The sequence below is a fragment of the Lycorma delicatula genome, chromosome 4, assembly GCF_047948215.1.
Source record: "Lycorma delicatula isolate Av1 chromosome 4, ASM4794821v1, whole genome shotgun sequence".
NCBI classification, from domain to species: domain Eukaryota; kingdom Metazoa; phylum Arthropoda; class Insecta; order Hemiptera; family Fulgoridae; genus Lycorma; species Lycorma delicatula.
Genome location: NC_134458.1, coordinates 110,517,002 through 110,540,248, shown reverse-complemented (window position 1 = coordinate 110,540,248; position 23,247 = coordinate 110,517,002). Strand labels below are relative to the sequence as shown.

The 23,247-nt window shown below is 30.0% G+C and overlaps 1 pseudogene; it reads right to left on the bottom strand.

Annotated features, from left to right (window-relative positions):
- The window catches only part of LOC142322696 (target of rapamycin complex subunit LST8-like), a 35,291-nt pseudogene that overhangs the window by 10,226 nt on the left and 1,818 nt on the right, over positions 1–23,247 (bottom strand).

Sequence of the window (23,247 nt, the reverse complement as noted above, 5' to 3'; positions counted from 1 at the left end):
TATATGCCTTTTGGGGTTTGTTGCTCCATTAGTTTTTGTGTTACAGACTTACTTGTTTGTGACAAGCTCAAAACTTCTACCTTATGTTCTCTGTTTAGTTACCTGTTGAAGGGAGCTGGATCTTTCTGGGAAAATTGCAGACTGACAACTAGAATGAATAATTCATTTCTCAAAAAATGCTTTTTTGAGAATATTTGGATAGCAATTATAGTTTATATGTTGAATAATTTCTGCATCTGCTTGTTTTACTAATCATTTCTTTTTTCTGGCAGTTTAGCTTAGCTGATCTTGTTATTAAAGTTTATTTGATTGCCTGAAAATATATTCGAATCTATGAAGAAAACAGTTTACTAATACCCCTGGTTAACATCTTCTAGTTAACATCTAAGTATAGCAAATTGACAATTTTGGGAGGGATTACCATTGGATTGCTAACTGGTATAGGCTTTACTTCAAAATACACTTTTTTTATAAGTACCCGCTGATACAATTCAATGGCATTCATCTTCAATTGAATACTATAACCTGTTAACTTGTTAATTCCAACAGTGTACAATTTTTGTTGGAGGCAACAACTAATGATTTGAATGCTAATTAAAATTTAGTTTATAAATGTTCTGTGATAATCCTATGATACCTAAAAAAAAATCACCTGTACTGTTCAGAAATTCAACAGAATGGTATGCAGGTAAGTCTGCTGTAAGTGTTATTAATTATGTAGATATAACAACGAAGTACCTTTGATATTCATTTACATTTTAAAAATTATTATGTTGCATCATTATAATAATAAAAGCGAGGTGACCCATTACCAGAGTGTTTAAGAGAGACATTCAGATTTTCTAAGTAACAAGGGTGAAATCACTAAAGTAAACTAATTGTATTTTAATTAGACTCAAGATTTGTATTGAGATCTTGCTGAATTTTAGAAGTTTGTTAAATTTATACTCCAGAAGATACTTAAAGCTATTAATTAGACAAGCTTCCTTATCAACATAGTTACTACACTACATCATGTAATTCTGCTTATGAAGGTGAATAGGTAACTGCTGAGGAATAAATGAAGAGACCAACTTTTTAAGAAATATTGTAATTTTGAAATGGAAATTTAACCCAATTTTTTATGATTCTGAATAATTTCATATTTTCTTTTAGATGGCGACAGTCAACTCTAAGTAATCCATTAGATTATTAATTAACCCCCAGTACCGCACATCGAATCTGCTTTTCTTCCAGAATTTAAAATAAAAAAGAAAAATGAAATAAATTTTGAGGTAATTTTTTTTTCTTTAAATTAGAAGTAACCAGATTATTAAACTGGTTTTCATAATACCGTGTAAAATTTTAAAATTAATAACATTTAAAAATAATTTCTATAAGCAGTAATGGTAGTAACCCAGAAAAGTTATATTTAATTAATTGTAACCTGTATAATTTATGTTTAAAGTATAAATTAACATAAATTTCAATAATTCTGTTGTATTTTTAGTAGTTACAAAAATCTGATAATTATCTGTGAAGATGATTTTAAGAATATTATCAATGTATTTATAAGGAGCATATTTTAATTTAGAATAAGTTTGATTCCATTATCCTTTGCCAATTTTTTCAAAGTAGTCTCAGATTAAAGTCAAAATGTGTAAATTTGTAGAAAATGGGTGAAAACCAAATAAATTGTTTTAATTCAAAAAGAGTCAAACAAAAAATTTTCAGTCATATTAGTTTATAATATGATCATTCAAATTTTTATAATTATATCTTGAGAAACAGTTTTCTTATTAACCTGTTTATTCAGCAATTGAATGAAGTAATGTGGTGGTTGTTTGATTTTTATAAGGTTATTTTTTTTTTTTAAGGTTTTATTAGCCGATTTGATTTTTTTTAAATTAAGTATTGCCACAGTTTAACCAATCAAAAGTTATTACTTATAAACAAAACCTTTAATTTTAATAAAGAAATATTTATTTTTAATCCATTTTTTTCAGAAAGTCAGTTTGAATCAATGATGTCAAATTCTGTTTCCTTCCCAACTGGACATTAAAGTTAGAAGCTCTACTCTGATGTTAATTGGTAATTTCTAACAATTTAAATGATATTTTATATATATATATATATATTTTTACATTTTAAAGATTAACTTAAAAAAGAAATTAAAAAGATAGATAAAAATTCCTAATCGCAGGACTTCAAGAAATGAGAAACACCGATCGAGAGCCGTTTGAATCTCAGGGTTACAGAATTTACAAAGGAATCCCCGGGAAATGTGTGATGAAGAATTGCCCACAGTTCGGAACAGGATTTGCAATCAATCTTAAAATAATTGACTCAGTCAATTCTACACCATAATAAATGTCCATGCTCCCACCAATGACAAAAACAATCTTAAAAAAGATAGAGAAGAGATGGACAAATTCTGAGAACTTCTTGACCAAACTGCAAACAACACAAATAAGACCCACACCAAGATTTTACTAGGGGACTTTAATGCCCAACTTGGTAAAGAACGAAGATATCTTGATATTATCGGAAAATGGCCTGCCCAGAAGAAAACTAACAAGAACGGCCAAAGACTTGTCGAATTTTGCAGAAACCATAATATGATCTCAAAATCCACCTATTTTATGAGAAAACCAAACAAATTGAAGACTTGGAAACACCCAGATTGGAAAAAAGGGGTATGGCAACTCGATCATGTTTGCATGGACCGGAAATATCACAAGGAGATTTATAATGTAAAAGTCTTGAGAGGAACAGATACTGGATTGGGCCATTACTTAATTAAAGTTAAAATAAAATTCACCCCGCATAAAAAGAAAAAATCCCAACCTAAAAACAAAAGAGCTTATGATCCACATAAATTAATAAACAATGCCATCTTTGAAGAAACAAAAAAAAAATCAAATTAACTAATAATTTAAAAGAACTGACATCCCAACTGAAAGAAATAGCTGAAGAACTAGCCCCTATAAACCCAAGAAAAAAACACCAATGGTGGAATGAAGAATGTGACAAAGCATTCAAAGACCGACACCGAGCTTGGATCAACCACCAAACCCGGAAAACTGAAGAATCTAACCATGAGTTCACCAAAAAAAGGAAAATAACTCAGAAAATTATAAGAGGAACCAAACGACAAGCCCAAAAAACTTGATTCAGCAAATAGAAGAAAGTTCCAAAAAAACTAACTCCCGAGATTATTATAAAATTTTTGGTCAGGCTCTTCAAAGATATGAACCACCCACCCTTATGCTGAGAGGAAAAAAAGGAAATATGGCCCACACCAATAAAGAAAATGCTGAAATTTTGGCAGAAACCTTCAATAAACTCCTCAACTGTGACGACTCCCCAGAGCTTTTTGAGATTGATACTGAAACTCCAGTTAAAACTTCACAGGTAAATATCAACCCGCCAACAATTCAAGAAGTTCTCGCAGCCTTAAATGAAATAAAAAACTACAAAGCAAGCGGAGAAGACCAGCTTTTCGCAGAACTCTGGAAACACTCATCAGTTTATTCAGTCAAAACTTCCCTACATCTATGCCTCGTGAAAATATGGAACGAAGAAAAACTTCCAGAACACTGGACCACAGCCCTCATTCATCCATTACATAAAAAAGGGTATAAAACTAATCCGGAAAACTACAGAGGCATATCTCTCCTGGATTGCACATAAATCCTGTCGAGAATCATATACAACCGATGCAAAGACCAACTTGAACTGGAACTTGGGGAAATACCAAGGGGGATTTAGGCCATGGAGAGGTTGCCCGGAGCAAATAATATCCCTAAAACTTATGATGGACTTATATAAAAGACGGAAAAAACAACTAATAATCACCTTCGTCGACTTTAAAAGGGCCTATGATTGTATACACCGACCATCCATGCTGAATATTCTGAGAAACCTGGGCCTTCACCCTAAACTCGTAAACATGATAAAATTAACTTTTTAACCAATACCCAGTCCAGAGTGAAATTCAGAGGTGAACTCTCTCAACCCTTTTACATAAAAACTGGATTGAGGCAAGGAGATGGCCTCTCAGCACTCCTTTTTAACTGCGCCCTCGAATTTGTCATGAGAAAATGGTATGAAATAAATCCCAAAAATATAAAAATGGGTACTAAGAAAAACTCCATCACACTAAATTACCTAGGATTTGCAGATGACCTCGCTCTTTTAGCAAATAATATTCAAGAAGCCAAAACGCAAATCATGAGCCTTCAAAACCTAGCACAAAAGATAGGGCTTCATATCTCTTTCGAAAAAACTGAACTAATGGCCATAGATCCTCTGGTAATAGAGCACATTATGGTAAACAATCAGAAAATTAAAATAGTAAAACAATTTAAATATCTAGGGGAAATAATAACTTATAATTTAAATGAAAAAGTGACATGGCAAAACAGGACAAATAAAATGATTAAATCCCAAAAATTAACTTGGTCAACATATAACAAAAAATGCCTTTCTGCTAAAACAAAACTTAAACATTATAAAACTGTAGTACAGCCAGAAGTCACCTACGGAAGCGAGACCCTTTTCAAAATCACTCAGAAAAACCGAATTGAAAAAATTCTGAAAATAGAGAGGAGAATTGTCAGAACGTGTATCAATAAAAAACACCAAAAAGAAGGCCAATGGTGGATTGTGCCAAATGAGGTGGTGTATCAAGAAATAGAGCCTGTTACTGATACTATGCGGAAAAAAAGAATCTCTTTCTTTGGTCATCTCATACAGACACCGGAAACAAGACTGTCAAGAAATATCATTGAAAAGCTCTGGTTCCAAAAGCTAGAAGTAGGATGGATCAAAGAAATTAGAGAAGATATGAAAGAATTGGGAATTTCCCTGACTGACCTACAGAATAAAACTGGAAAAATTACAAAGCTAAAAGACAAAAGCAATAGATTTAAACTAAAGACAGACAAACGACAAGGTACAACGAAGAGGGTATTTACGGATGAAGAAAAGAAAGCAAGATCTGAACGGATGAAGAAATACTGGGCAGCTCGGAAGAGTAAAATAACATGCTTTTCTCAGAAAAGATCCAACTAAAATTGACTTAAGTGGTCCCATGTTGGCCGTAAAAGCATAATAATAATAATAATGGAGATTATAGTAACATTAAAAAAAAAATTAAATGAATAAAAATGTATGTACTTTCTACACAGTATTATAATTATTTTCTGAATTTAAGGACTTTTTATAATATCTTTTTTGAGTGTCTAAAGTTTTATTAGTTCCAACAAACAAAAAAAAAAAGAAATTAATTCATCATCCAAAAGCAAAAAAAATAATTCATTTTATTGTAAAACTATTCTGGAGGTAAATGAATTTAAGTAGCAACTGATAGATTTTCATAACAATATCAAAGTGGTATAGATAATTAGGTTGGTCATGTTCTAAAATTCACTTTGTTAAATTAAGTAATTTTGTGAAAATAGCTATTTATTACAGTGTGATATTTTAACTGTATAGAAATAATTGTATTTTTCAGGATACACAAGTTGACAAAACTGAATTTATAAGAAAATGTAGACTTTTAAATAATTACTCTTACATTTTACTTTCAGTTTAGAAAGTTTAACAAAATTAAGTAATGACTTACATTTTACCCTATAACGCAGTAATAATATTAATTATTTAATTACGTAAATTTTAGTTATTTACCTAACTAATTATAAATAACTTAGTTATTCATGAAGAATAGTGCATTGAATTTCAACATAGAGCATGTCTTCCTGTGCATGGTATTTTTTTGATTGAAGGTGCCCTTTGGTTTAAAAAAAAATATATTTAAATTATCATGAAATTATTAATCTTTCAATTAAATTAATTCTACTCAGGCTCCTAATGCAGATGAAGCTTACAAATTGTCTCCTTTGAAGATCCATTATTTTTATGCTCATTATAAATTCAGTAATTTTTATTTGATTAGGGCAGTTCAAATGCTTACATGTGTAAATCACATTGTACTGAGATGCTGAAAAAGAAGAAATGTACATAATCTCTTGAAGAATCAGATAGCAGTCATAAATGTTGAAGATGAAGAAAGAAAGGCTCTTTATCAGGAGTGAGACAAAAATGAAGTCTGTTTCCCCCATATTGGAGAACAAAAAAATTGAGTGGAGTAACTGTTTAAGGAGAAAGAATAAAAATGTTGAGCTTTGCGGATGTCATTATTCTTTTGGAAAAAATTAAAATTGTTAGAAGAAATTTCAAATAAATATAATTTTCAAAAAGAGGACACAAGTTATTTGAAAGCATAAGTTTTATTGTAATAAAAATAGAATTTAATAACAACTGAAGATGTGGGATACCACGAAAACCGGTTATTAGAAATCAATAAGGTAAGTTTAACTTATCTGATATAAATATATTTCATATAATATTAAATATATTTAAATTCACTGTAACCATCAGATTTATCCATAACAATTCTGCACTGTATAGAGATTGATTATTTTTACACATTACGGTATCCAGTAACCTCCTCATTTCCATTATAATGCTATCTACCACTGTAATGAAGAACACAGTATAAATGGCTCCTTTTGCTCTCTTAACACTCATATACAGTTCATATAATGTTCTACACTCCTATAAAGTTCTAAAGACTTTCTTGGTTGGATAGCTGAATAAGCAGTTAGAACTCATAAAATTTACAAGAAATTAATTTAAACCTTTAGCTGATGTTAACAGTAGATACTGAAAGTCTACCCCTTTCTACAGACCAAATGTTCCCCATAACTGAAAGTACTCTCTCAACTGGAGCAGATGTCCCAGGCAAAGACATCGCAAACTCAAGTCATTTTAAAAATATTGCAACATCTTTCTTTTGAAACATCTTAAAAATTGCTTTCCACTTTTCAAAATTATCTGGTACTTTTTCAGAACTTGAACCACAACCTATCCTTTGGTTTTGAATTACTTGGTTCAACAATGTACATTCATCAAATAGGTCATCAATATTTATGGAATCTTCTATAATTTCATTAACAACTTGTGCAGTCTCTTATAAATCAGACCAGGCAATTTCAGTTTGTATCTATCCACTGAAACCTGCTAACTATTTAGTTCTACACAAGTACTGGATACTAGAATGATAAAAATTGTCTACGCATTAGTTTCTTCTAGAGTGCATAGCAATTCTTTGGCAGAAGATTGTATAAATTTATGGGTTTTTCTTTTTCTGAAGTATATGTCTGCAGAACTACATTATTAAATAACTGTAGAGTACCATATAAAAATGTCAGAAAGTTAAATTTCTAGATTTTCAGAAAAATCAAATAATAATTTTGGGCATTTGTCACAAAAAAGAAATATGATTTTAGGCCATCAAAAACTGAAAGAATTCTTTCTATTGCTGGTAACAAACCAAGGAACCTTGTGCTGCTATGAGATATACTTTTTCACAAATTCACAGAAGTTTCGTTACTCATACAGGCACAGAGAATCACATGCTAATTCATAAAATAGGTCTACCTACGTCACTTAAACTGAATACATTTGAATTCCCCTTTCTCTTCACGAAAATTACTGTTATTACCAGCAGTATAACAAATCAACTTTTGTTCAAGCTTGTATTTTTTCACACACTGCAAAACATTAAAAGATTAACTTGAATTCCAGGCTGAAATATCAATTGGAACAATGTTTTACTTCAATTTAAAAACATTAATTATGAAATAGTTTAACGATGCAAAATTGATGTTTATCATAGCAAAATATGATAATATGGTTTCATATGGTTCTACCATATGAAAATTTTGGGTCATATTTAATATAATAACCTTTTAGATCTGCATTTTGATGTTTTGAAGGTTGTGTGTCTACAGTGTGGTATGAAAATGCGCAGCTTCCTTAGCAGCAGCACATTCCAGATCAGTTTGTGTTATTCCCATCTTTGACTTATTTTTGCTTAAGCAGTATCATTAATAGCACTATGTTTAGCTGTTTTCATCTTCACTTTCCTTTTTAGACAGTTTACAAAATATGTCGCTAAAACACATGTTGAAAATAAATCAAGTCCAAACAAATTCACCACAAAAAGAAAGAAAAATATGCACTGGTATTTTAAACATGCACTGGAAACTACTAATGATATATGGCATCTGTACCAAGCCAGTAGTTGCAATTTCTTAAGCATTTTTCTTCATAAATATATATACATTTGCAATATACATGTTGCAACGTACAATTGACAAAATTTTATTTATATGTTTATATCATAAGAAGTGGTGTTTGCTGACACCAGCCTTGACACTGTAGGCCAGGTCCACTTTCATTCTGCAGCATAAGCCTCCATAGTGTTATGGGTTAGAATGCTTAATTCTTTCAGCTATGCTTCTCCTGTAGCCCCAGCATACACATATAGGGAGACAGTATGCACAGTTTAATTGCACAAGCTCTCCCATTTTTGAACATGGCCCACCATGCTAGTGCTCTGTGCAACACTGAGCACTACATGTGACAATAACCCTCCACTTTGAAGTGCATACCTCCAAATTTTGGCCTTTGAAATAACTCTGCAGTAAGGAATGCAGCATTTGTATCTTCTTGGATGAAAGCTGCAGATGTTAATGGAGGGAACTTTTATTGATTCTATTCTCAAATTGGCTATTGGATAATCCAATATATAGATAATTTGAGAATAGAAACGTTTATCAATAAAAATTATGATAATTTCTTTAAATTGTTAAATAATAAATGTTAAATAAAAACAAGCTAGTAAATATTTTAATTTTTTTATTATTGATGATTTTTGTATTTATTTTTATAATCCTTGTTACATCTTATCTTATTAAGATCAATTGCAAACCTATTTAAGTTCCTTATTTGCTAGTAAGCAAACCCAAGGATTTGCTTGCTTACTCTTAGTTTTCACCAGTAGTAACTTATTACTAAGAAACTACAGTTTCTTTGAAAGAAACTGTAGTTTCTTAGTAATAAGTCACAATAGAACTGGTGACTGGATCTGTGCCTATTCTAACTTCTTTTCTGGAAAAAGTATCTTTATCTTTATCTTTAAAAGTTTGTAAATATACCTTTTTCTACTAACAGTGAGTTTAATAATTGAAATGTCAATCTAGGTTTAGATTCTAAGTAACATTTTTTGTGATTATTAATTTATATTTTGCTTTATTGATTTTACATCTTCAAGTCTCTGCTTAAAAAATTTAACATCAATTTCATAAGTGATGAAGTAAATCTTTTTGATAAGTGTAGAAGTAAATCTCATTACTTCTACACTAATCAGATAAAACATTCAGTACAGATGAATACTCTCGAATTGCTGAACTCATGTATTTATACAATATTTTAAAGTTAATGTATAATAAAAACAATAAATGAACTTTAAAATATTATATAAATGAACATGAGTTCAGAAATTCAAGAGTATTCATCTGTCCTGATTGTTTTATCTGATTACTTCTACACTAATCACTTATGAAATTAATAAATTTAAATAAATGTATATAAAAATGTTTTATACATTTGGACATTTTTCAATCTGCTAACAAGCAGATTAAAAAGATAAATAATTATTAATTAAAAATAGTTTAAATTCTTTTTAATACAAAATTTATGAATTAGTTTGACTTTCAACTGGTGTCATCTGATCGCAAAATGCTAATGCAGTAACAGCTTTCTGATGTCCACTATATTCACGTTCAACAGTTCCTGTTTCTATATTCCATATAAACGAGCTGCACCATCAGATGAAGCTAAAAAAAAAGTTTTAATTGAAATTTAATGATTACTACAAATTTCAGAAAAAAATTGTATTGATAGAGTAGATACAGAATATAAGATCTAAATGTTAATGAGAAAATAAATTATTCATCCAACTGAACAAATAAATGAGTTTTTTAGTAGACGAGTCATAAAAGTAAATGACTAAACATAGGTAACTTAAAATTTTTATCTATTTTTCAATAATTACGATTTATAACACTAACATGTGTAAAATCATTTTTCTAACCAATTCATAAAATACTACAGTGATTCATTTAAAAGTGACCTGTCTACAGTTATTTGCACAGGCTTAATAAACATACCACAGCAAATCAATAACTTTTAAAATCACCTCTAAATTAAAAATTAAATATTCTATTGTCTCAAAAATATATAGTTCCACAAAACATTAATACCTTAATATCTCTACCCTTTAATATCTTTCATGAACCAGTACTTTTCATAACGAGAGAAACTATGCTTCATTATTTTAATCTAAATCGCTTATCAATTTGTATTTATATTAACTGATTACTGCAATCATTGTCCTTATTTTCACTTATCAATTTGTATTTATATTAACTGATTACTGCAATCATTGTCCACGAATAATATGATAAGGCTTCGTTCAAAAGTTTGTACTCTTGTACAACATGAGAAAATTTCCTTAATTACATTTGCCTTCATTCAAATTGTTGAAACATTCATTTAATTCTTCTGCTCACCTGTGACTTCACAACATAGCAGATGACTGCAACAGCATTTTTTAGGGTGGTTGTGCAATTCTGCAAACTTTTTTGTAAAGTAATAATGGTCTAATAATGGTCAAAATCAGTCCAGTAGTTCATAAGGTGATTCAAAGGCCAATACACCCCCCACCACACACACACACACACACACACACACACACAAACAAACACACACACACACACAAACAAACAAACACACACACAAACAAACACACACACACACAAACAAACACACACACAAACACACACACACACACACAAACACACACACACACACAAACGAACACACACACACACACAAACAAACACACACACACACACAAACAAACACACACACACACACACAAACAAACACACACACACACAAACAAACAAACACACACACACAAACAAACAAACACACACACACACAAACAAACACACACACACACACAAACAAACACACACAAACACACAAACAAACACACACAAACACACACACACACACACACACACACACACACACACACAGATAATCTCTTTAAATTGTTAAATAATAAATGTTAAAATAAGAACAAGCTAGTAAATATTTTAATTTTTTTATTATTGATGATTTTTGTATTTATTTTTATAATCCTTGTTACATCTTATCTTAAGATCAATTGCAAACCTATTTAAGTTCCTTATTTGCTAGTAAGCAAACCCAAGGATTTGCTTGCTTACTCTTATTAGTTTTCACCAGTAGTAACTTATTACTAAGAAACTACAGTTTCTTTCAAAGAAACTGTAGTTTCTTTCGAAGTCACAATAGAACTGGTGACATCAACCGGATCTGTCTGCATTTTTTAATATCTATCTTTTGTAAATATACCTTTTTCTACTAACAGTGAGTTTAATAATTGAAATGTCAATCTAGGTTTAATCTAAGTAACATTTTTTGTGATTATTAATTTATATTTTGCTTTATTGATTTTACATCTTCAAGTCTCTGCTTAAAAAATTATACATCAATTTCATTAGTGATGAAGTAAATCTTTGATAAGTGTAGAAGTAAATCTGATTACTTCTACACTAATTAGATAAAACATTCAGGACAGATGAATACTCGAATTGCTGAACTCATGTATTTATACAATATTTTAAAGTTAATGTATAATAAAAATAATAAACGAACTTTAAAATATTATATAAATGAACATGAGTTCAGAAATTCAAGAGTATTCATTTGTCCTGAATGTTTTATCTGATTACTTCTACACTAATCACTTATGAAATTGATCACTTATTTAAATTTATTAAATAATAAATTTAAAATGTATAAAAATGTTTTATACATTTGGACATTTCTTAATCTGCTAACAAGCAGATTAAAAAGAAAAATAATTAATTAAAAACAGTTTAAATTCTTTTTAATACAAAATGAATGAATTAGATCTGATCGCAAAATGCTAATGCAGTAACAGCTTTCTGATGTCCATTATATTCATGTTCAACAGTTTCTGTTTCTATAAACAGAAACGTTTCAGTTTCTGTTTCTCGTTCCATAAACGAGCTGCACCAAAATTAATAATTTCAAATTAATTGAAATTTAATTATTACTACAAATTTTATGTTTTTTAGTAGATGAGTCATAAAAGTAAATGACTAAATATAGGTAACTTAAAATTTTTATCTATTTTTCATTAATTACGATTTATAACACTAAAAAAACCAGTACTGGCACGGCTTAAATATTTTATTAAATAAAATGATTTAATGTTTAATTCAATGATTTTAACTATAGCACGCACACATGTATTTAATTCGTGCAGGTGTGTGGTGGTGCAATTGGCACTAATTAAAACTAATGTAGTTTCACCACTTCAAGCAAAATTTGTTCTATGTAGGCTTAACACACACCAGGTACTGAGTTGACTGGGCAATCAAATTCAAGACCCAGCCAGACAGAGTTACTTTTTACATTTTAATAATCATTTATTTAATTCTTCTGCTCACCTGTGACTTCACAACATAGCAGATGACTGCAACAGCATTTTTTAGGGTGGTTGTGCAATTCTGCAAACTTTTTTGTAAATACTGTTATTTTTTAATTGACAAATAAGAGAGCCATATATAGAAAGTAATAAATATATAGAAAATGGTCAAAATCAGTCCAGTAGTTCATAAGTTGATTCAAAGGTTAATTCACATACACACACAGATCCAGTGAAAACCGCATATGCCCAAATTGGATCAATTACAATGTTTTCCCTTCTAGAGCTATAGCACTATCTAGATGGGAAATACAGAAAATCATTTGTAGGAGTAAATGAATTATCTCCATTAGTAACCTTATCTTTTTTTTCTATTTAGTTCGTTATAAAGGACAAACTAATTGTGAAATGTAATTTATAATGTATATTAAGATGATTACTTGATTAAACATTTTTGATTCCTATTTACATGATGAAACTACTTTTCAGGTGCTCTATTTTATATACATACATTTGGTTCTATAATTACCAGTAATAATATATTGTGAATCAGCACTGAAAGCGCGACATCCCACACCCAACGTTGATTTTCATGTTTTAATTCTTGTACCAATGAGAGGTCAGCTGTTTTCCATATTCTTGCAGACTGATCAGCAGATGTTACCAAGTACCTAAATAGTTTTAAGACTATGAATTAATGCAATACATAAATAAATCATTGGAAAAAAATAATTTCCACTTACCAACAATTTGTATGTCCAAATTGATTAACAATAAAACAAATTTTTTACCAAAATCTAAAACTAAATCCAGTGTTCATTATTTTTAGCATTTTATCTCACTTCACATTCAGTTTCAGAATGAAATTTTTGTATTCAACAAGGTATAGTTCAACAAGGAATAGTTAAAAAATCAACATGTATTTTTTTAAAAAATACTATACATAAAGGACATATCCTGACCGACTTATTCATCATCAATGCCCATCCCAGCAAAGAAACTACTGATAAAATTGATGAAAATTTCTACATTTTTAAAAATTTAACCTTGAAATTGGTAAAAGTAAAAGAAAATTTATACATTAGATGGGATATTCACTAAATTGGGGCTAGTAAATATATTCTTTCAATTTTTTTAAGTGGTCTGACCATGTATGACAGTGGTTAACTGCCTCCAGTTACTTGACTATTTATTTTTTTTTTTAATTATTATTTTAATAAACTCACCGTTCTGTTCTTCAGTGTTTTTTTTTTCATGTATACTCATAAAAATTTCTATAAAATTGAACTTCATATATGAATTAATGATTTATTGCTTAGTTTTTATTACCCAGTAATTAATTTACAAAATTTAGTATTCTAACTTTTTGGATAATTTATTAGGAATTATTTTTCAATTAGTATACCTTCATGTTAATAATATTGTATTCTGTTAATAATATTGTATTCTGCATTAGTTTCAATTAAACTTATTATGTAACTAATCTATATAAGGAAAAATATATACAACTTCTAATAATCACACTTTTAGGGATCTGTAGTGTATTTGGATGTAATACTCATAGAAATAGGGAACTGTTGTATTTTAGTTTACTAATATAGAGCATAAGTCTTTATTACTTTTATTTTTGTATTTTTTTTTTTAAATTTATTTTTAGATATTGTGTTATATGTTTTAGGAAGAACAGTTTGTATTTGATGTAAGTGAAACAGTCATAAATGTAATTAAATATCCAGTTACTACAGTTAGAGTAAAGGCAGCCTGGACACTTGGCAACTTAACTCATTGTTTACTGAACTCTCCGTAAGTAATGATTCTTTTTACTTTTATTTCACAAGAAAAGCTATATTTTATCTCTCAGTAACTGATTTGATGTGATTTTCTTTATTAATTACTTAAAATTCACTTCAGATAAAATAACTATTAACAAAAATTAATTGTTTGAAATAAACAGAATTAAAAAGAACAATGTTGTGACATTTTATAAAATGAATATGTAACTACTTTGTTCTATTTTCTTGTAAATTCTCTAAAATATACTGACAATCTAGTTTTGTAATACATACTCTAGGATCAAACAGAACGAATATAAATGAAAATGTTTCTTAAAATCAGATAAATGTCTTTTGTATAAAAAAGTCTTTAATACTGTTTGGATACCAAACCCAGTAAAAAAGGTTATTCAAGAATGTTTTTGAACAATAATAAGTTTTCATTTCATTTGACTGATTTCCCTTCGCTGTTTATTAAAAAATTTGTTTGCCTTATAATATGGACCATTTCTATAAAATGATAAATTATGCCGAAAAAAATAGTTTTCTATTTTTTTAAAGTCTGCATAAAATTTAGTGTGTTTTTTTTTTATTACAAATATATAATCATAAATTGCTGGAATTTGTAATTAATTGTATTTAAAATGAGATAGCATGATTGAAATAGAACACCTTACATTCTCTTCTGAAGAGAAAGAATATTAATTTTGAAGAATTCCTTGTAAAAATAATCCTGCAGCTCATAAGGAAAAGGAGATGACCATTACAAACTATTAGAACTGTTTTCAAAGAGGCTACCGTCTAATTTATTATTTGATCTAAATATTAACTACTTCAAAGCCACAATTATATGTATCACAGTTGTATACATTTTCAGCTTTTGAACCTGATTTAATTTTAAAATTAATTTCTTTTTTTCTCATAAACTTAGCTTTATAACAACAGTTAAGGATTTGGCAATTGCAGTAAACACTCAAATCATTCAATAGTTTTGTTAATACATTCAGTTAATTGTTTCCCTAAATTATCAAGGTTTCATTCTTTCAATCAGTTTTGTCAATAAATTGATCTATTTTAAGAAAATAGTTTGCACAAATCAGACTCAACAAGGGTGCCAAGAATCTATGTGCAACCAATTCCACAAGATTACATCACTACAGTCATTACATCACTCATGACAAATTCTGACCTCAACCAGCATTGTTTAGTACAACAAATATCATACCAAACTAATTTGATGAGGAGTCTATCATGTCTTACACAATCGAACACCTTTGATATGTCTCAGAAAAACAAAACAGCAAGATCCTATGACCTATCTAGGTTAGTCAGAATCTCGGAAATTAAAGAATAGACATCAACTGTTGTACCTCTAAGACACTCATGATTTTCCCAGAACAAAATATTATTACTTCCCTAAAAGTAATAATCACACTTAAATTTTGTGTTATGAAACAAATTAAACTAAAAGTCTATTTGCTTTACAACAAAACTAGGATTGAGCCAAGAATTTATCTTTTAAACTTTAATATTTTCTTCAGTTAAAAAGAGAGTTTGAACGATTGCCTACAGACATTACCCACATTAATTAGCTGTGACTCAACAGATGAAGAATACACTATTGTGTTGTTTTAAGATACATTAATAAAGTGTAATTAATTGCAGTGATTCAGCTAAGGTCAAATTGTTACTTGTTAGGAAAACTTCTAAGCTAATAATCCAAAAAAGTGTGCCAGTTAAAGTGCTTTAAACCAAAGTTTCTGTATTTGTTATGTGTTCACAATATAAAATTTAATATATGTGGGAAGATGGATTTTATGCCTGTTCTGATCCCTGCTGTTTGCACCAAGACCATCTAATAATAATGAAGTGAACTTTAATATACATTAAACTAGTAATTATAAAACCGAAAATGTTAAATAACGTATAATTTTTTTTTTCTTTACATTTTCAGTTCAACCATACCCAAGACAGTTTAAAAAATCATTATTTTTATGACCTAGTACATGCTTTTAAATATATAACAAAAAGCCTGAAACTTGCTGGGGTTAGTATATAAAAACTGAGTAGAATTTATAAACTTACTCCAATTTTGTAATTTAAACAAAATTACAATTGTAATTGAGTACACCAATTGAAAAGCATACAAAAGAAAAAAAAATTACAGAAACATTCTGCTTTTAAAGGGTGCAAAACACTTAATTACCTGTAGTTCAATTATTAAAAGTTGCATAATTAATACAATTTTATAAAAATAAATAATCATATAATTCAGATATTCTCTCCTATTACATTAGAGTGTTATAGGGTGTCCCATTTAAACACAACCCACCAATCAGCCTTCTGTAATATTTGAATTGACTGTCCAACTCCCCTACATTGCTGGAATGAACTCATCCAATAAATGAACATTGCACGAACACAGTAGACTGCTACTGAGAGCCACATCAAAGCAATCATAAAGCTCAGTGCATTGTTAGAAAGATGTTATTTTCACAAGATGAACATGTTTTTATTCTTCTTAGCACACGGTCAGTGGTTACAGTGCAAGAATCTTTTTGCCATAAGTACCGTGATAAACCAGCACCTAACAAGACATTAGTTTTGAGGCTAAATTTAGAGAGACATGTTCTGTTAATGACAAGGAAAATGTTGAATGCAAACACAGTCAGGTAAGAACCAGGCTAAATACATTTTATTTTTACTCATATGAAGTATGGGTAATATCATTTATAACTAATATTTTTAAGTTAGAGGCCAACTGTTTCGAAACAGTCTGCCGATAGTTTTATAAACTGAACAAGCTTTATTATTATGAATTTAATGAACATAGGAGGGTATAGGAAGCAGAGGCTGCTGAATGGATGGGAATGACCTGTTACAATTTCTCCTGACTGCAATGGGAATGTAGTAACCATACAGCATGGGGAAAGCTGTGACGGGCCAGCTATTATATATATAAAACCTGTCATGAGTAATTCATAAACACCCAGAAAATAATAGATGTCCTACACAAATCTAGAATAAATTAAAAAAAAAACAATTAAATTTATTGAAATGAGTATGCTAGGTCTTCAGAACCTTAAAATTTAGTTTTGGTTAATTCTAACAATCAATATGCCCAATTTATAGAATTAGTACTAATATAATTGGCATGAATATAATATAACTGTCACAACAGTTTATGCTAATGTCATGATCAACTACAGCAGTACCAATTTTCAGCTACCTCCTAGAGGATAAATCCTTAGATTTTTCATATTAAGTTATTTTTTTTAATTAGATACTTTAATGAATTACTTACATGGAGTCAGGACTAAATTTACAGTTAATCTTCTATGAGCTTCAATCTTATGTTTAGGATTTAATTTTGTTGGTTCTTCAGCAATACCACCAGTTAAACTCCATATATAACAATGTCCTTTATTATTAACTGCTGCCATATAAGCACCTTCAGGATCGATTGTAACTGCTTGAATTGATGCTTCAGCTTCAGGTATCTATTGCAAACAATTTAAAGCAGAATAATAAAAAAAAAATTACTAAATCAACAAAAGTAATTAAAAATAAATAAATGATATAAAATCTACAGTGGTGGAAAATCAAAGTTGGAGCTGCAAGAGATATGGTTCTTGATATTTTTAATATTTCCTGATATTTCATCACTAGTACTTAGGTTTTTATGCACACATGTATTAAATAATGTATTAATTTTTTGTGTTTTTATTTTATGTACAAGGTAAATAAATGTTTTATCTATCTTTGTTAGCTTTTTGGTTCATTCCCTGGGTTCTGGGTTTTTCTTTGTTAGCTTTGGCTTCTTTTTGATTTCACGGCCCTTTACTTGTATTTCATGAAGCCTTTGTTTGCTACTTCTAAAATTTATATTGTGTATATTACCAACCTTTTTTACTATGCAATCAATGAACAGGGAAGGATAATTCTTCCAGATTATATAAAACATTATATCAAATTATATAAAACATTATTCAGAGAGCTTTAAAATCATTACTAGGTGGTGGTAGCACATGAAATTTGCAGTTAGTTTTACATCAGTATACACAGAGTTATGTGATAAGTCTTACCAATGGATAGAGATGTATTTACCAAAATGTATATATTTTGGAATATAATTACTCATTTGCAAATATGTAACTTTCTGTGTAGCATCTAAGATACACAGAACCTACAAACAATATATCAAATTATACAGTTAAATTAAATTATACTAATAAGTTAATGATTTGTCACATAGCATGCAGTATCTTAGTATACGCTAATTTGGCTTACAATGGCACAGACATACCCTCTGATACAACAAGCTCAAAGCAAATACTTAAAACTTGGATATATTATTAAAAACATCAGGTGACACCAGGGGTGTTATAAGAAATAAACCCCCTTTAGAGGTTTTTGTATTTATTCAGAATGAGAGCAATGCATTGCGATTTTGAATCGATTTGATAAAAAATTGCTTCTCTGAAAAATATTGTTATCTGAAACAGGTTCAGCTTTCCTAAAGAAATTTATTTCAAATTGTTTTGAAATTATTATATTACATTTTTACCAATTGTTCAATATGATCTGTTCTTAGATCCCAAAGATGTATGACACCACTTTGGTCGCCGACAATTAATTCTGCTTGATTAGGATGAAGACATACACAGTTAACAGGTGCACTAACTTGAAATATCCTCTGACATTGAAGATATCTTGATCTAAACAAAACAAAAAGTTTATCTGTTACAAACAAGACCACAACTACGTAAAAAAATAACTATATGCAAAAAAATAGGTTCCTCAAATCAGGTTAGTTTCTTGAGACATTTAGCTGAAAACTCCCAGAATGGAATGAAAATTACCTTATTACCTACAGTATCACAGTCTATGAATAATAAATAGTTAGAAACCAGAATTGAAATGAGCTCTCCAAGATCTTTCATGTTTATGATGTGTTCATAGTGTGTGTGAAATTTGAGTGGCATTTGTTCATTTAGAATCTTGATTTTATGTGTTTTACATTTCAAGTGGTTCAAGTACATTGGATTTGTTCTTGAAATGTCATTGAAATTTCTATTAAAGTAGAGTGAAGTCCTTTTATGTGATATCTTTGTATAATTATGAAAGGCACTTCAATCCATCCTAAGTTCATTTTCATAAAAAACCCTCATTGAAACTGCACAGAAAACAATCAGCATCTAACTCTTACAAATGACCAAAGGAAATTATTTGGTCATGAAATGAATGCATTTCATGAACACTTCAAGGACTTGCCTTGTAAAGAAAGTACGCTTGATCGGAAGAAATGTGCATTTGCTTCTAACAATGTTAAATGTAGGTCATAAAAGGGATAAAAGAGAAGCAAATGCAAACATGTCACTGTCACTGCCTCAGTTGACAATCTCCAATTAAATCTATCCATAAACGAGTGGCATTTGTTATATACCATAGTAACAATGCATGATAGTTAAAAAGATTTGAATATGAAACCAATTTGATTTAACTTTTGTGAATGAATTTTTGGATATTGACATGGAACAGCACAACAGGTTGCACTGTTTTGCTTTATTGGTGCAATTTCCAAATGTGTTATCCTGTACAAGAGTTGTTTTCATGTGCAATTTGTAGCAGTTCATAAGAAGTATGGTTTTCTGGCCTAAGAAAAATCTCAATTTGAGTGCAAGTAATGAATCCAACATGTGTCATGATATGGGCCAGGATGGGTCATGATACTTGTACGGACCACATTGTTATGGTATGAATGATAAATGATTCTTAGTCGCCTTAACTTCAAGAGAAGGGCAACCCCATAGAATGAGTGTGGATCACAGGAAGACTGGGGCTCTAGCTCAATTTTCTCTTTGAATGCACCATTTTTTTAACTAACAATTTATGGTTTACAAGCATTACCATCCCCATTGAAATGACCACTACAGAGCCCCAACCTTACAACACCTGACAAATTATTTAACAGATGAATTTAACAGATGAATTGCTTAACAGTGTGGAGGAAGCCTTTTAAATCATAACTCAGAAGATAATTCACCACATATCAGACAGACACCACCTGGTGACAAATAGATCTGTGCATTTGGCATAATTGCATATACACAGATACACTGTATAAATAATTTCTATGTTCAAATGTATATAAATACATACAAAGTCCAAAATATATATTTTCCAGAGTTCATGGACTTCTCAGACATATTACAGCGCAAAAGATAACTCAAAAGTAAAGTTTAGAATTTTTATTGCAATAGGTGCTGCCCACTTTGTAGTTTTAATCTCCTCCTGCTACCATTCCAAAGGTTGTTGACCCACACCCTCATTTTATATCAGTTACCAGTATTATGGAGTCATTTGCTAAGTCAATGCATCTAAAAATGACAGTGGTGAAATTTTTAACAGCAGAAAAAAATGAATGATACTGATATTCATCACCTAAAAAGCCGTTTATATGATGAAACTGCTAATGAAAGTACAGTGAGTAAGTGAAGAATAAGAATTTTATGCATCCGAGCTGGTAAAACAAATGAGAATGAACCTTACAGTGGTCAACCAGTTTGTAGACATTAGAAGCACCAAAGGAGTGCATCACATAATGCATTGCCACCCAAACAAACATATCGGAAGAACACGGACACACATTATCATACAACTGGGCGACCATAAAATCTGTTTGCCATGCAAATTCACAGGAAAGATTGAAAACTGAAAAGGACAAATAATCTGTGACTGGAAACTGAAGCTATAAGTAAGGAAAAATGCAAATGGCAAAAGTTCAAAAGTTCAAATTTAATGAAGTTCACTAAATGCTGTTAGCATTTCTCAGTGGCTAGATAATGCCACAAAAACATTAATAACAATTTTACAAAGAGTACATAAAACTATTAATTCAATATACTAAGACAATATGAGATTTACAAGCATACAATATTTGACAAAAAAAAAATGCTAACAGCAAATAAAACACAGATCAAATATGTCATTTGAACATATTTGAACCAGTGTTTATTTGAACATAAACACTAGTCCCTGCAAAACCATTGATAGCTGTCGACAGCCATTGTAACCTGCATAAAAGTTAAAATGAATCTTTTTAAAAATCACATTTTGTCATCCTGATCAGCAAAAACAAAATAGTATCAAATTAATAACAAAAAATGATTTACCTGCAGCTGCTAGTAACTGTTTGTCTGGTGTTATTTCAGTGGCATTTACTTGCTGAGGAAAATATTAAGGAACAATAAATACTTTAGTACTATGGAAGGAATTCTTAGTTGTAAGCTAAGAAATGAAATTATATTATAATAATAATTATAATTATTATTGTAATTATAATAATAAATTATAATTATAATTTAATTAATTATATAATATTGTATATATATAATTACACATCCTGGAATAGTCACTAATAGTGGAGGGACAGGTAGAAGGAAAAAATTGTGTAGGCAGGCCATGTTTGAATATGTAAATATAACACACAAACAACAATGTGTGTGTTTGTTGTTTTTAAAACAAACACACACATTGTTGGGTTATGCGATATTTTTTATTGTATGAACATTACTGTACCTTTGTCCCTTGATTACATGCAGCTATCTTCTGTAATTAATTACACAAGTTAATCTATGTTTTGAACTAATCTAAGAAAATATGCTCAAGCAACTTTAAATTCTATCTCCATAATCTTTTCTTTTCCTATTTTTACATTCAGTGGTCCATTTTCTTTATTTCTACATTTCATTACTTTCATTTTGTTTATTTTCATGCAGGACTTGCGTAGAACTTCATCCATGCCGTTGTTCCTTCTAAATCTCTTTTACTTACTCTCAGCTAAATTTGCTATATCAGCAAATCATAGCATCTTTATCTTTTCACCTTGTACTGTTACTCCGTCTAAATTGTAGAACATCATTAACTGCTCGTTCTATTCAAAGATTAAAAAGTAACTGGGATAGGGAACATCCTCTAAAATTATGGCTTTTATATACGGCTTCTTTGCTGTATTATTGTTCTCTATTTGAACCCTAATTTTTTTTAAATGCTGAACATTTTATTCCAGTCTACGTTAGTGAATGCCTTTTCTAGGTCTTTTAATGCCAAGTATGTTGGTTTGTTTTTCTTTTTCCTTCTACTATTAATCTGAGCGCTAAAATTGCTTCCCCTGTCCTTATACTTTTCCTGAAACCAATTCTAACACTTCTTCCATTCTCTCAATTCTTCTGAACAGAATTCTAGTTGAAGATTTTTGGTGCAAGACTAGTAGACTAGTTAAGCTATTTGTTCAGAATTTATCTGCTCCTGCTTTCTTTGGTATTATGACTAACATGTCTATTCCAGGAGCCTTTCTGCCATTTAACTCTAATGCTCTCAGATCTAATTCAGATCTCAGTATTGTTTCACCCCTTTCATCCTCTGATCTCCTCTTCTTCCTATTTAACACCATTTTCTAATTCATTTCCTCCATATAACTCCAATATATTCCACCCACTTGACTTTGCCTTTCATATTATAAATCTGTGTACCATCTTTAACACAATATTAGATATTAGATCTGAAAAATCAGATCGGTACGTTTTACAGTGGGCGAATGCAATCAAGAGGTAAACGATTTAATTTCTGGATAACCAAGATCTGGTCTATCAAGAGTACCTGAAGCATTAAGCACTCAACCTGCTGAATACATACATTGTTTGAATCGTGAAAATCAGACAAGCAGTTGCCAAGTTTCCAAATGACGTCCTAAGGGCACTTGAAAATACCTTCTAACAGGTACTACTAGGAGCAGATGGGAGTGATGAAGGGGAGTCAAAAAAAAATTTTTTTTGACTAGGACCAACTAGTGCTAGGACCAACCATTTGAGATATTTGCGATTTTCATCGAAAAATTCAGATGTAGAATTTTCCCAAAACTTCAGTTGCTGCTGTACAACATTTTTAGTAGCAACTGTATACCCTAATATATATCTCACTTTTTCTTTCACTAAGAAAATATGCACGTAAATGAGGTTGCACAAGTTCAAGGGG